The 15,926-nt window shown below is 45.0% G+C and overlaps 1 pseudogene; it reads left to right on the top strand.

Moving 5' to 3' along the window:
* The window catches only part of LOC140723691 (uncharacterized), an 805,012-nt pseudogene that overhangs the window by 467,330 nt on the left and 321,756 nt on the right, over positions 1–15,926 (top strand).

The raw sequence follows: 15,926 nt of genomic DNA, 5'->3' as shown, positions 1-15,926 counted from the left end.
CATCCCATCCTGACTGCTCTGCACCAAAATACACCACTGTGGGTCAGGAATTAATTAACGAATGCAAGAAAATATCGAACGTGAATGGGTCAATGACAGTGGAAGTAGAGTGTTCAATTGTCTGTGTTTTTGCCATGAGGTCGAAGGAATAGAGGCTGCCATTTTGTGAAGCTGCTCTGTAACCCCATTTTGTGAACTGTTTGCTATGGGATAACCCAATCAGATCAACTGAACACAAGAAGTTACTGGTATTCCCATTGTAAGCCTGAGATCACTCTCACATAAACTGTGTATTATGTACACTGTCAGGTTTGCAAAAGGAATCTCGTTATCTCTGAACCTGAAGTCACTCTGAGATAAGGTGTGTATTATGTACAGTGGCAGGTCTGCAGAAGGAATCTCGTTTTCTCTGAACCTGAAGTCACTCTGAGATAAGGTGTGTATTATGTACAGTGGCAGGTCTGCAGAAGGAATCTCGATATTTCTGCTGAGAGTCTGAGCGACACAGTTTGTCTGTTTGGAACCATTGTTGAGGAGAACAAAAGAAATTACCTTTGGCATGAAGTTGTGTAGCCCTTGGACTGCATCCAATGGAAATCTGTTAGTCATCAGCCTGATGGACTTCAGCCAACAAGAATGAGATGCGTCCTCGGAACTGATAAGAGTTGTTTCAAATGTTTCAAACAAGACTTGTTTCAAAACAAGTAAAGAGTTTCAAATGCAAAGGTGTGATAACTCCTGAGACTAACCTTCACAAGGAAGAACCCCCATGGAAGGGACTGAGAGAAGAAATGATCGATCATTTGGATACAGTGGGATCCCCTGTTTCAGTGTTGTGAATTTGAGAAGTGGTCAGGGTGTGTATTAGTACAGAGGGAGCAGTGGAATTCATGTTTTAAATTGTTAGCCTGGGGTCAACATAGTTACTTTGTTGTTTGTGCAGGAAAAATAAAGTGCGAGCTGTGATTAATTACGAGTTGCCTGGTGAGTTTCCAAACTGATCTCAGTTGATGAACGGTGAACATATTTTAGTGCCCTGCGGTGCACTGGAAAAGAAAGAAAAGTGGTCTGGGACCCTGGTGTCGAGTTGAACCACACAGTAGGTTAGGATATTAAAATGTGAAAGGGAAAGGACAGGAAGAACCCAGGAATTCCGAGGATTTCAGAGATTACTTTCATGGTTAATTATTAAGGAAGTGGTCAGATTATGATACGTGGTTAGAAAAGATTGACAGCCAAGGGTCCGGGACTGTGGAGGAAGAATTGTGAAAAATAGTTAGTGAAAATAAATTAAAGAAATTATAAGGGATTAAAAATGTTGTAATGTGATGTTTGTTGGATGATCTAATTGAAGTGAAGAGAGAAAAAACTGAAACTGGCGGAGGAATTCTGTAAGTGTAGGGAAGAGTTAGAAATTCTGAGGGAGCAGGTTCAGGTGAATTTGATCCACATGAGTCAGTTTCAGGCTCAGTGTGAAGCGTTAACAAGAGAAAATGAGAAAACTGAAGAGGAGTATAAAGAGGCGGATATAGAATTAGAGAAAGGAAAAGTCAGGGTCGGGATTTACGGCTGTTGTGAATGTCATGAAGAAACCGGCAACTGAGAGGAAAGGCTGCGCTGATCGCAAGTGTTCAAAACAGATGGAAAATGTGCAAAGTGAACTCTCAGCTCGGAGAGGAGTGATATGTGCGAGGACTGACGATGATGGTGATGCAGAATGGAGTGATTTAGCGTATGAAGAGACGCTTGTATCACACACCGGGTCGCTCTCTTCAGTCACCTGATGAGGTAATCGTAGCCTTTGGCCAGGGGCAGATATGGTCAGGTAACGCCCAACCTTAATAGAATGTTTCAACCCTTAACCACTACACTGTCCAGCTGGTGGATCAGAAGTGAGGGCCAAGTCACTGCCCATCTGTTCCAGACCTCGAGCTCAACCCCTCACTCCAACTCCATACCCAGTCAGGGGCTCTTTCTGCTTCTTCCCCCATCCTGCCAGCTGCTTGCTTCTTGCTCTTTTCATCAAGGCCCAGCACAGACAGCAACCTCCATGCTGACCGTGCCGGGAACCCACTACAGTCGATCTCCATGAGGAACAGCCACGTCTGCCATCCTTTGTCCCTGCACTCCGGGACTAACAGTGTAAAAGCCAGGATTATTGTGGAAGTGGCCCGCCTCCCAGCAGGTTTTTCCGAGAGTGGGTGGAACCTTCAGCACTCAGTGCCCCAATGGCGCCTGTAGTAATGGAGGGACTGCAGGAGACACCAGAGCCGGGGGTGTGGGGCGTGTGTGACACGGTATTCCGTCCCTTTTGACTTGGCCCAATTGAGTGCTGGAGCTGTGAATGAGAGATGATTCTCGGAAACTTTCCCAGTGCATTCAGCAGACAGGATAACTCACGGTTTATATGAAACGGAGGAGGGGAAGCTAACCCTTCTCTGTCTAACTTCGGCTTTCCCTTCAGCCCTGCCGGAGGAACAGGCACCCGCCCAGGGGACACGGGGTGATGTACAGAAGGCACCATTAGAAGCTGCTGGACTAATAGAGGTGACAGTGGAGATTTTGCATAACTGCAGACAGTGGAAAGGGGGGAACCTTCTATGTTTGTGACGAGGTTGTGGCCGGTTTTCCCGAGTGTTTTGGGTCCTACTTTGGATACGCAGAATTGGACTCCGTGACAGAGTAGGAACTGGCCGAGGAACTTGGTATCGCACAGTACCGAGGAGAGCAGAAGGGTGTGTGAAATGATTGATCATTCAAACCCCACACATGCTGAAGCATGGGATCTCAGAAGGATGATGTGAATGAGGGAAAAGGGATTGAGGGAGAAAGGTACAGAGGAGGGTAAGGGGAAACAGGGTTCTGAAACGACCCTATAACAGAACAAGGTGTGCAGTGGCAGACTGAAGGGAGACGGGGGTGGGAGTGACCGATCAGGATGAGCTCAACAGCGCCGCCTAATGGCTGGGTAGTCAACGACGCGGTTGGAATATCAATGTTCCCCCGTTATGAATACTGGATCCCCAAAGAAATGATACAATTCCGGTCATGAAGATTATTTTGCCATTGATTGCCCACAACCCAGATGGGTCGGGACATGTCAAGATGTAACAATGGCCCATTGCCCCTGGAAGGTCAATTGTGTTGCCTGCAATGTAATGCTCATGGTGCTGATGAAAAGCCACGACTTGTATCTAGAGTTACCTATGGGGAGTCCAAGTTGAATGTGTGTTCACCACATGGTTGGATGGTGCAGCTGGACCCCTTGTTAACCACCTTAAACCTGGCCACATTCAGCACAACACTTTGGGAAATAGAAGATACGGTTATTGTAAATGAATTTAATTGACACTCATGTGTGGAAGTTGAGTACAATTGAAATATATTCGAAACGTTCGGATTTTTAAGGTATTTAATCTTGTTATGTGATAAATGGACCCTGCATAATCCCAGAGTGCTTTGCTGTCTGCTGAGTGAAGGAGTGGAAGGAGGCATGTGATGCTCTGATCATTGTTCATTGTGGAACTGGAAAGGTCTCCACATTGCGTGTCCTTGAATAAAAGTATTGCAATCGGTAAGTAGAGGAGCTGACACCCAGAATAGCCTGAACACTTGTATAAAAGCGAACTTTGTAAGCGGTAAAAGATCCATCTATTCTGAGGAGTTGAGATGCCTTTCTCCTTGTAAGTAATAAGCGCACTGTTGAACGTTGTTTTTTTCTGGTACTTAGGTCTAAGACCTGGCGAAAAATACCCAACAAAATGGGGAGGTTCCAATTTGTTTGTCTGGGAATAATGATCGCCGAATTGTCAGTTCCTGTTCAGCTTTAGTGATTATTTTTTGTTCCGGGTCAGACCTCGGAATACTGGTGTTCCCGAGGCTTCAAGGCTCGAGTCAGTACTTTATACTTTACTATACTTTATTGTCACCAAACTATTGATACCAGAGCGTACAATAATCACAGTGATAATTGTTTCTGCGATTCGCGCTCCCTGAAGTACAAATCGAAGTAAATATAATAAAAATTTAAATTATAAATCATAATTACAAAATAGAAAAGATGTAATTATATATAATTATATAATAACGTATAGTATAACTTCAGTATAATTCAAAGGATAGTGTCAGTGACACATGGAAATGTAGATCATGGTCTGGATCACACTAAATGATTGAACTGAAGAGAGAAAAAATTGAAACTAACAGGAATTGTGTAAGTGTAGGGAAGAGTTAGAGAGAGGGGAAAAATGAAATTTTGAGGGAGCAGGTTCAGGCGAATTTGATCCACATGAGTCAGTTTCAGGCTCAGTGTGAAGCGTTAACAAGAGAACATGAGAAAACTGAAGAGGAGTATAAACAGGCGGATACAGAATTAGAGAAAGGAAAAGTCAGGGTCGGGATTTACGGCTGTTGTGAATGTCATGAAGAAATCGGCAGCTGAGAGGAAAGGCTGCGCTGATCGCAAGTGTTTAAAACAGATGGAAAATCTGCAAAGTGAACTCTCAGCTCGGAGAGGAGTGATATGTGCGAGGACTGACGATGGTGATGCAGATTGCGGTGATTTAGCGTATGAAGCGACGCTTGTATCACACACCAGGTTGCTCTCTTCAGTCACCTGATGAGGTAATCGTACGTAGCCTTTGTCCAGGGGCAGAGATGGTCAGGTAATGCCCAACCACAGAGTGTTTCAACCCTTAACCACTACACTGTCCAGCTGGTGGATCTGAAGTGAGGGCCAAGTCACTGCCCATCTGTTCCTGACCTCCAGCTCAACCCCTCTCTCCAGCTCCATACCCAGTCAGGGGCTCTTTCTGCTTCCTCCCCCATCCTGCCAGCTGCTTGCTTCGTGCTCTTTTCATCAAGGCCCAGCACAGACAGCAACCTCCATGCTGGCCGTGCCGGGAACCCACTACAGTCGATCTCCATGAGGAACAGCCACGTCTGCCATCCTTTGTCCCTGCACTCCGGGACTAACAGTGTAAAAGCCAGGATTATTGGGGAAGTGGCCCGCCTCCCAGCAGGTTTTTCCGAGAGTGGGTGGAACCTTCAACACTCAGTGCCCCAATGGCGCCTGTAGTAATGGAGGGACTGCAGGACACACCGGAGCCGGGGGTGTGAAGCGTGTGTGACACGGTATTCTGTCCCTTTGACGTGGCCCAATTGAGTGCTGGAGCTGTGATTGAGTGATGATTCTCGGAAACTTTCCCAGTGCATTCGGCAGACAGGGTAACTCACGGTTTATATGAAACGGAGGAGGGGAAGCTAACCCTTCTCTGTCTAACTTCAGCTTTCCCTTCAGCCCTGCCAGAGGAACAGTCACTCGCCCAGGGGACACGGGGTGATTTACAGAAGGCACCACGAGAAGCTGCTGGACTAATAGAGTTGACAGTGGAGGTTTTGCATGACTGCAGACAGTGGAAAGGGAGGAACCTTCTATATCTGTGACGAGGTTGTGGCCGGTTTTCTCGAGTGTTTTGGGTCCTACTTTGGATCCGCAGAATTTGACTCCGTGACAGAGTAGGAACTGGCCGAGGAACTTGGTATCGCACAGTACCGAGGAGAGCAGAAGAGTGTGTGAAAATATTGATCCATTCAAATCCCACACATGCTGAAGCATGCGCTCTCAGAGGGATGATGTGAACGAGGGAAAAGGGATTGAGGGAGAAAGGTACAGAGGAGGGTAAGGGGGAACAGGGTTCTAAAACGACCCTATCACAGAACAAGGTTTGCAGTGGCAGAATGAAGGGAGACGGGGTGCTGATCAGGATGAGCTGCCACCGAGCTCAACAGCGCCGCCTAATGACTAGGTAGTCGAACACGCGGTTGGAATACCGTACTTCCAACTGTTCCAACTGTATCGTTCCCACTGTTATGAATCCCCAAAGAAATGACGCAATTCCGGACGGGAAGTTTATTTTGCCATTGATTGCCCACAACCCAAGTGGGTTGGGACTTGTCAGGATGTAACAATGGCCCATTGCCCCCTGGAAGGTCAACAGTGTTATCTAAAATGCAATGCCCATGATGCTGATGAAAAGCCACGACTTGCATCCAGAGTTATCCCTAGGGGGAGTCCAAATTGTATGTGCGTTCACCACATGGTTGGAGCTGGACCCCTTGTAGAAACTAAAGTAGGAATACAACGCGTAAAATTTCTTCGGAATGCAGGAAAGTCTCGAACCAACCTAAAAATGGCTATGTTCAATGCAACACATTGGGAAATACAAGATACGGTTATTGTAAATGGATTGAATTGACATTCATAAGTGTAGAAGTTGAGTACCGATGAAATATATTCGAAACTTTGAGATTTTTTATGTATTAAATCTTGTAATGTCACAAATGGACTCTGAATTATACCAGTGTGCTTTGCTATATGCTAAGTGAGGATGTGGCAGGAGGCATGTTCATTGTGTAACGGGTAAGGTCTCTCTATTGCGAGGCCTTGAATAAAAGCGTTGCAGTCGCTAAGTAGAGGAGCTGACACCCAGAATAGCGTGTGGAGATGGCTTTCTCCTTGTAAGTCATAAGCGCACTGCTGAACAGTTGAACTCTGTGTGTGTTTGTGTGTGTGTGCGTGTGTGTGTGTGTGTTTCTGTGCGTGAGCGTGGGAGAGGAAAAGTTGTTCTGTGTTTGCTCAATCGATAATAAGAGAGAGTTCGAATGAATCTCGGGCTTCGAAAGACCAAAAATAAGGTGATCAAGGGAAATATTTTATTCTGACTTGAATTCGCTTTTGTGTTAAAAATGTATTATTGTGTCAGGGCCTCACGCAGCAGTAACAACCCCGCCCCCTCCCCCCAACCGTCCCTGTTTCTTTATAACGTGTGAAAATGGACTGGTTATTTTAAGTTTTGCAATTATTTTTGTGGCGCAAAACTGCTGCAGGGGACAACGTTTCTGTTCCGTTTTTATTTGTTTTTGTGCATTTGGTGCGGAAGAGGAGTTGTTGATCATGTTGCTGTTCTTCCTTATCTTGGTTTCGAGACTATCTGAAGAAGAATCACGGGATTGTGTACTGCATACATTTTCTGATAATACATGAAATGACATGAATGAAGAATTGAAAGAATGATACAAACATGGATTTTTGTGCTGTCTTGTCTCTCTCTCTCTCTCTCTCTGTGCGCACGCGCGCGTGTGTGTGTTTGTGTGTGTGTTTGTGTGTGTGTGTGTGTGTGTGTGTGTGTGTGTGTGTGTGTGTGTGTGTGTGTGTGTGTTTCCCTATTTGTTTTCCATGTAATTGATATTAAAGCCACACGAATTCCACACTGGAAATGTGCAATCCTGGTTTAGCAGATGGAAATCCGTGCATCTGTATTCGGATATGAGATGCCTGCATTCCAGGAGAAAATTACTCATTGGTGTACCGTTACGTTTGAGAATTTGAAATTAACAATGTTGTTTAAATTGGAATAATTTGAGAGCAATCCTAAAAGTTGTTCAACTAACAAGATACCGTTCTTTTATAGAACAGAAAAGATGTCAAAACTTTTGACATATTCTGAATTTGTGATTTCTTGGAAAATAGTTTTGATGAAATCAGTGTTTTGTCATGTAAATTGCAAACGGAAAAAAAAAGGTAAAGAGTTTTCTGGTTGGCACCACATTAATACAGTACGTAGATGACCCCCTGTTGAAACCCCCGAAAGGAAACTTGTGATCAGGGCTCCATAAGCTAGCTACATAAGCTAGTTATGAAAGTTCAAAAAGTATCAAAGCAGAAATTAGTTTCTACAACCAGAAGTTATTTACCTAGGATGTACCCAGGACAGAAGGTCATCGATTAAGACTTCTGTTAAAGACGGATGCGAACGACTCGCAGAGAACTGAAACACTTTCTAAGAATGATATCTGATATTGTAGACAATGGATTTTAGATTGTGCAGGTATTGTTAGGCCCACCCTTGTGGTGTCAGAGGCGAGCGACCTGCGCAGTTGGTCCTGATGACATCTCCAACTTTGGGTGAAAGAATGTATTAGACATTATTTATGTGTTCTCACGATGGGCTGAAGCATTTGTTTGTGGAAAATAAATGATGCAGCTACAGTGACAAAATGTTTGTTAAGGGAAGTAACCCGCGATCTGGGATCCCCTGGAAACTATCCAGTGACAACGGTACTCATTTCACTGGTAAAGTCATTGAAGATGTATGCAAAGCCTAACAAGCGGGTCAAAATTTCCATTGTAGCTCCCATCCACAGTCAGCGGTACGAGTCGAAAATATGAACGGAATCATTAAGAATCTACATAGGAAGATTTGTGAGGAAATGAGACTAAAGTGGAAATAGGAGCTGCTTTTGGTTCTGATGACTACAGAAGCCACTGCCAATGGAACCACTGGGCTGTCCCCACATGAAATCACAACGGGACTGCCGTCTGATGCGCCATCAGGAATTAAACAAGTGCGTGTACACCACTTGGATGAGAGCATGTTCAATTATCGTATCGTCTTAAAAATCACTAAATATCATCAGCAGGTAAGAGAGGCCCAGCAAACTGTAGAGACCGTCAAATGCTACAACAGTGAACCGGTGACTACGTGGTGGTGCGGACATTTAAAAGGGAGATGTGTTTGGAGCCTCAGTTTGAAGTACCATTTCCGGTATTGCTGGTCACTAATCATGGTGAGAGAAAGGCCGTCGTGGATTCACGTCTCTCACTGCAAGAAGCTGCGTGACGACGGGAAAAAGATAAAACCACTGACAGACCGAATGGTGTCGGTTGGATTAGCTCTTGTCCTTTCCCTGACAGATGTGGTCGCCACAAACATTCAAGCTGCTGAGTCTGTATGGGTGTCCTGGCACATGTAGAAATGGATGTGTCCCGTTTAACTGTGATCTTCAATGAAATACAGATGAACTGTTACATTAACTGGTCCAGGTCCTCAGGCCAGGATATGTTTGGTTTCTAGTCAGGGCTGATGGGACTTAGAAACATAGACCCCTTTCATTCCCTTATCAGTATAGTCAGAATGTCACTTTGTCTGGATAAAGATATAAATTTGAAAACGAGTGTTGTAGAGAATGATTTGCCCCAACTCAACAATGTTAACCAAGGTTAAAAAGACTTGGTGATGTCCTCATAGAAACGTAGAAATATAGAAAAGCTACAGCACATTATAGGCCTTTCGGCCCATAATGCAATGCTGAACATGTAACTACTTTAGAAATTAAGTCCGGTTACCCATAGCCCTCTATTTTTCTAGCTCCGTGCAACTAACCATGAGTCTCTTAAAATACCCTATTGTATCCGTCTCCACCTCCATCGCCGGCAGCTAATTCCACGCACTCCACACACAAAAAAAAACTCACCCCTGACATCTCCTCTGTACCTTCTTCCAAGCACCTTAAAACTATGGCCTCTCCTGTTAGCCATTTCAACCCTGGGAAAAAGCCTCTGACTATCCACACGATCAATGTCTCTCATCACATTATGCACATCCATCAGGTTACCTCTCATCCTCCGTCGCTCTAAGGAGAAAAGGCCAGGTTCACTCAACCTATTCTCTAAGCCATGCTCCTCAACCAAGACAACATCCTTGTGGATCTCCTCTGCACCCTTTCTATAGTTTCCACATCATTCCTGTGGTGAGGTGAGCAAAGCGCTCCAAGTGGATCCTGCCCAGGGTCCTATATAGCTGTACCGTTACCTCTCGGCTCCTGAACTCAATGCATTCTTAACCTCACAGGGAAGGTGACACTTGCCAAGGAAATCAGCAAGGCAGCTCCGGAGCTCATTAACATGGCAGCAGCATTGGAAAAGTTAGCAAATGAAATTACTTATACTCTCGAACAAACCCAACAAGCAATATCTAAATTGTTGGCGAAATCGGTGACGGTTCGTAAAGTGGCATTGCAAATCCGAATGGCTTGGACTTTGTTTTCATGGGGAAAGGGGCCACGTGTGTCCTGATTGGCCAAGACCGTTGCACGTACGCACATGATGAATCAGGAGAATATACTTCACGTAACAGATCACATCCGTGAGGGCACCGAGAAGCTGAAGGAAGAAGGAGACCATTTCCATCATTACAACTCCCAGGAAGCTGTCGGCCGTCTGGGAAGGTGGACTGCTGACCTGCATTATGGAAAGACTATTGGTATTATAATATTGGCAGCCACCATCTTGTAATTTTGTGTAGGACTAAGGAGAGGATATTGAAAATGGGAATCCTTTGATGCGGACTCGGAAAAGAAGATTGTGCTGACTCAAAGGCGGGATTGTGCAAAATATATTCGAAACTTTGTCATGTAATAGAATGGAACCTGTAAGATCCCACAGTTCTTTGCTATATGCTGAGTGTGTATTTGACAGGCACCATGTAATTGATCATTGTTCACTGTGTCACTGAGAGGAGGTTGATATGCACTGGAGCAGCCACCGGCAGAACAGATGACAGCCAAAGCACAGACTGACAATTTGTATTGACCAGCAAACTTCGTAAGCTGCAAAGCAGAAGCGATCTCTCGCCATGGAGAGTGGAGATGCTTCTCATTACAGCTCGCAGTAAGCATGTCTCTGAACACATCCACTCTGTGTTTCTGGTTCTTTCTTGACAGACCTGGAGAAATGCACACGACATACAGATGACAATGAACAACAGAGCCAGGTCCGGGTCTCAGTTGCTTCGGGGTTGCACACTGATTTGAGGTTTGAATGAGGGTTTGCCGGTCAGCAGAGATTTATGGGTGTACACGGATTTGCTGATATATGCAGAGTTGGGTGTGTTGGCGGATTTGGCGGTGAACACTGACTTTGAGGAGCTGTTGGATTTGGAGACGTGTCGAATCACAAGGTTGTTTTTTTTAAAAGATAAACGCGATATGAACTTTGATCTCTGTACTTGCTGTTTTTTAAAAAATGTAAGCAGTCCTTTTGCGAACTATTTGAAATGATTCTTGCGCTGGGATAATCTAATGTGCATGTTGGAAAATCAGTGGGTTCGGGTGCGCAGCGGATTCGGGGGTGCAGACGGATTTTATAATATGTACTGATTTAGGAGTGCTTTGGAGAATATGGTGGATGAACAGGGATTTGGGAATATGGACGGGAATGGGTGTTTTCCAGCTAATATTAGGATGCATGCGGATTGAGGGCACACATTAACTTAGCTGCACACGGATTTGGGGTGTGTGTCGGTGAGAATTTGAGTGTGTGCAGAGATTTGGGAATGTCGGCGGATTTAAGGGTGCATACGGATTTTGGGGGTTCGGTGGTTTTGGAGCACACATTGCGGATGTGTATGCACTTCAGGGTTCTGAGGATTTGGAGGAGTGACGACTATCAGACTTGTTTTATTTAGAGATAATTTAATGATAAATGCATTTTGAACGTTGAAGCTTGTTCTTGCCATTTTCTAAGGTGGAGGCAGCCGGTTTGTGAACTATTTGAAATAATTTTGCTGAGATGATCCAATGTGCAATTGTGTCTGCTGATTTGTTGCTCTGACGAATCTCAATGTTGTTTCATTTGTACACAGATTAATCATGAATGCAATTTGAACTTTGACCTCTACTCTTGATTTTTATGGTTCAGGCAGCCATTTTGTGAAGTGTTTGTAATGAGAGTTCGAGAGCATGTGCAGTCTGCGAGGACAGACGGGAAGGGACTGAACCGGGAGGATAAATTGAACTCGAGGCCTATGGATACGTGTATAATCAGGCAGGGTCAGGGAGAGACAATGGGTCGATCCACACAGAGTCACAGAAACACGCTACACAGAACTGCACTTTCTTATCCGTCTCTCCAGCGCTCAGCCGTGTTCTTTAACACATACGTGGAGATATGATTGAAACATACTCAACCCCCTACTAGACTTTATGATCATGTATTAGGGTTAAGGGTGGGTCCTGGACGAAAACCGAAATGTTTTGACTGTGACTAAGTCATTGAAGATGCGGAGGGTTCTGTGAGGGTTCTGAAAGTGTTTATTCACCATCACAAGCAGATCTTTTCTTGGCAACCCCCTCGTTAGAGTCCCCCAAACACAAACTAATCCACGTGTTTATACTCTGGAGGAGAATGGTAACAGTAGGTGATTCAATACAATTTTACAAACTACAATGACATAATTTACTTCAATATTCTTTCTCTCCCAAATGGCTCCTTTAAACTACCCATTTAGAGTGGAAGCACATTTAATTGAAAAGACACCACTGAAGGTACAGTCACCGTTTGGGAAAAACTAATTCACACGAACAATCCAAACACTGCGCCAGTTAATTAATTTAATCGCAATCTGTCACCACGGGGATTGCACCTGCCTGAAGTACTTGGTTTGTAAATAATTTAAAAAGAGTTATTTTTAAATCTGTTGAACTGTGTCTCTGTGGAGTCGATTAATGGTATTTAAAACCCCAGGCATGTGCTGCCTTAACATTTCATTGCGAGAGATCACCTGTAACACAGAGGGTACAGGTCACTGGACAGAGAAAATGCCTGCTATGTTCGATAGGTACAGAAGTGTGGAGAAAATATTGTACGTGTTCATCGCCGTCATTGGAGTTCCTGGTGAGTGAGCAGAGCAATTCAAGTTTGGTATTTCTGTGTGTTAACCACGTTAATCTGTTTATGATCATTTGACAAGCTTCTAACTTGATGATCATAGTACAAATAACCGTCAGAGATATTGATCCTGTCAGTTCAACACTCTGATTTTTCATATTTAATGACAAGCGGAGCTAAACTCCTGTCTCTCATCTAGCTCACGGGATCGACTCGAACGTTGTTCTTGCCTTCAATGACACCTTGTCCGGAGTTGTCCCAGTGTGGGGACAGCCAGCTCTCCCGCAAGCTGTGACTGGGATGGGTTTACATTGTAAAGTTCACTGTTTCTGAGTTATTGACAAGAGAGAAACCCTGGTCCTGTGTTTCATGTCTCCCTGTGGAGTCTGTCACAGTCGGATCTCACTGCCTGTCGGTCAATAACTGGGTCTGATCACCTGCACCGGTGTCCACTGGTCTGCTGATGAGAGTTATCGAATTGAACTGCGCTGTGGAATTAATCCATTAACGGAGTCACTCAGCCTCAGGTTACTAAGTTGTTCCTGCTTTCCCTCTGAGACGCGTCGTAAATTGGGGCACCGCTTCGTCCTGTAGAAAAGTCTCGGCCCCAAATCAAAGTTTGTTCAATTCCATGTACGCTGCCGGACGTGCTGAGTCCCTCCAGTATGTTGTGTGTGTTGCTCCCCTCTGTATCCCTTCTCGGCCCTCAGCGAATGGAATCGGGATCAGCACCGATCGTTGTTGCTCATGCAGATCACTTTTATAGCCCACGATTGTCCACACATCGCCTAATCTCCACACTAAAGAAGGCAGGTCAGAGACAATGTGACCCGTGTCGGATGTTAGATTAGCAACCGTTCACGGACTCCACCACTTCTAATCTTTAGCTGAAACCCGATCCCTTGAGGAATGGGGTCTCTAATGCCCAGTGTCTGTTATCTCTCTCACTCCCTCTCTCTCTCCCTTCCCCCACACACAGTGAATTTAGTGGCGATTGTGATCCTGTCCCGGGGAAAGTGCGGCCTCTCTACCTGCACCACTCGCTACCTGGTGGCCATGGCAGCGGCGGATCTACTGACCATTGTCATCGAGGTCATTTTGCATCGAATCAATGTGTATTACTTCCCGCGGAGTTTTCTAGACATCACCCCTGTGTGCAGTGTTATCGATGTACTGAGGTTCACAGCCACACACTGTTCTGTCTGGTTCACCGTCGCTTTCACCTTTGACCGGTTTGTCGCCATTTGCTGCCAGAAGCTGAAAACAAAATATTGCACCGGGAAAACTGCGGCTGTGGTTCTAACAACAACCGGTGCACTGTTCTGTCTGAAAAACCTTCCCCAGTACTTCATGTGGGAACCCAGAGAGATAATCGACAATGTACCGTGGCTCTGTGATCTCCTGGACAATGCTTTTACTGACCCTGGTTGGGTGAGTTATGACTGGCTCGATACGGTTTTAACTCCGTTCCTCCCTTTCGCTGGGATCCTGCTGCTCAACGCTCTGACAGTCAGGCACATTTTAGTGGCCAGTCGGGTCCGTAAGGGGTTGAAGGGTCAGAGCAAGGGGGAGAATGGCAGTGACCTGGAGATGGAGAGCAGGAGGAGGTCTGTGGTTTTACTCTTCACCCTCTCCGGCAGCTTCATCCTGCTGTGGATGACACTGGTTGTAAATTTCATATATTATCAGGTTTTAGGGAAAGGACTAAATTTTAATGATTCTGAATGGATCTTTCTCTCCGTCGGGGTTTTGCTGAGTGATTTCAGCTGCTGCACGAACACATTTATTTACGCTGTGACTCAGTCAAAATTCAGGGAGCAGGTAATTAGGGCGGTGAAATATTCTGTCATTTTATTAATAAAGCCGCGACCTGGTACAAGCCGGAGACGGCCGCAATATCCCAAATTCGGCCGCCAGTTCCTCACTTCACCGCCTGATCTCCCAGTTGTTATTTCAGAGCCGACTGTCCCATGGACCGGCAGGTCTGGGACATTAGGATAGTGTGTTTCTTGGGAGGGGAAAAGCAGCGTCCTGAACTCGTCAGATGTCAGTCAACGAACTACTCTGGATTCCCAGCCACCCATTGGTCTGTGGACATGTCCATCTATGCCTATTTCCATTCACCAACCTCACAGTCCGACTTTCCCACAAGACAGAGGGAGTTCTAGTCTGATGTTGTTTGGATAATCCAATGTCAAGCACACCAGTTTCCACCCTCCCCCTGAATGATTGGCTAACGTGATTAAATAGGGCGGGCTTTGGAAACATGGATGTTGATACTCCAAATTAGCGTACGTCCCCGCCACTAACTGGACTGGAATATGTTGCAGAGAAATGGGAAATAAAACCCTCACTGCTCTTTTTTTTCTAATGAATTCCAAAATACCCCCGAAAATCCTATAGACTGTAGCAAATGGAACCCAATACAGTGAACCAAATTAAACTCATTCCCACAACTGAAATGAAAGGTAATGAAATCCGCATTTGATTTCTATCTACCTGATCAGCTTCACCCCTGAAATAGTCTGTGTTCAAATGCTTCATAATGACAAAATCTACACGACCTAGTGTGAAGTTTTCCAACACGACGTCAGGAATAATTCATTATAGTCTGGCCAATTTGTTCGTATCCATATAATTCCTTCCCTTCTTGTTTTTACCCTCTTCTCCCATGAACCCAACACTGTTAGGTATTCTGCAGAGGTGTCTCCGCTTGTGCCCAGTGTCCCACTAGATTTACCATAAGCCGCTAATTCTTAACCCTGCAAACCCTGAAACAGGTTCTGATTTGCAAAGTGGGAGGTCTTGATCCACAGTTGAACTTTTAACCGCTTTTGTATCTAAACAGTCAACCCGCTCATTCCCCTCAGTACCTGCATGTGCAGGGTCCCATGCACGTGTAAACTAATACTTTGCGTATGAAATAATGTTTGATGAGTTTCCAGCAGTACCTCTGACCGACTTCTGGTGTCCAGCTCGTTCCAGACTGACCGACCCGTTTTAAAATTCATCAGAACCGAAAGAGGCATCTGAACAAATTACAAATTTACATGGACAAATTTCCTCCACTCAGTGTAAGCCTAACATGATGGCCACATATTCTGCGGTTTGTACTGATCAATGGTCGGTAAGTTGTTGTTTCTAAATTCGGACACAAATAGCAGCCACACGATCATTCCCAGTCAGACTGCCTTTTGATTCCTCTGCAACAACGGCAAACACATCCGATTAATTGTCTTTAATATGTTGATGAACCAACAGAGTCCTTGGACTTTATTGAAATGTGAGTCACAGGCAGAACAAAGTGGGGTTTCGGAGAACGTGCCAGTGCGCCATCTCGCATTATCCGACAATCCCATCTTCCCCACCTGTGATTTTGGTTCTTTGTTAAAACAGCTGGAGAAATGCACCGGACATA

Source organism: Hemitrygon akajei, unplaced genomic scaffold (assembly GCF_048418815.1).
Source record: "Hemitrygon akajei unplaced genomic scaffold, sHemAka1.3 Scf000126, whole genome shotgun sequence".
NCBI classification, from domain to species: domain Eukaryota; kingdom Metazoa; phylum Chordata; class Chondrichthyes; order Myliobatiformes; family Dasyatidae; genus Hemitrygon; species Hemitrygon akajei.
The sequence above is the reverse complement of the archived record's forward strand: the minus strand, read 5'-3'. Positions and strand labels throughout refer to the sequence as shown.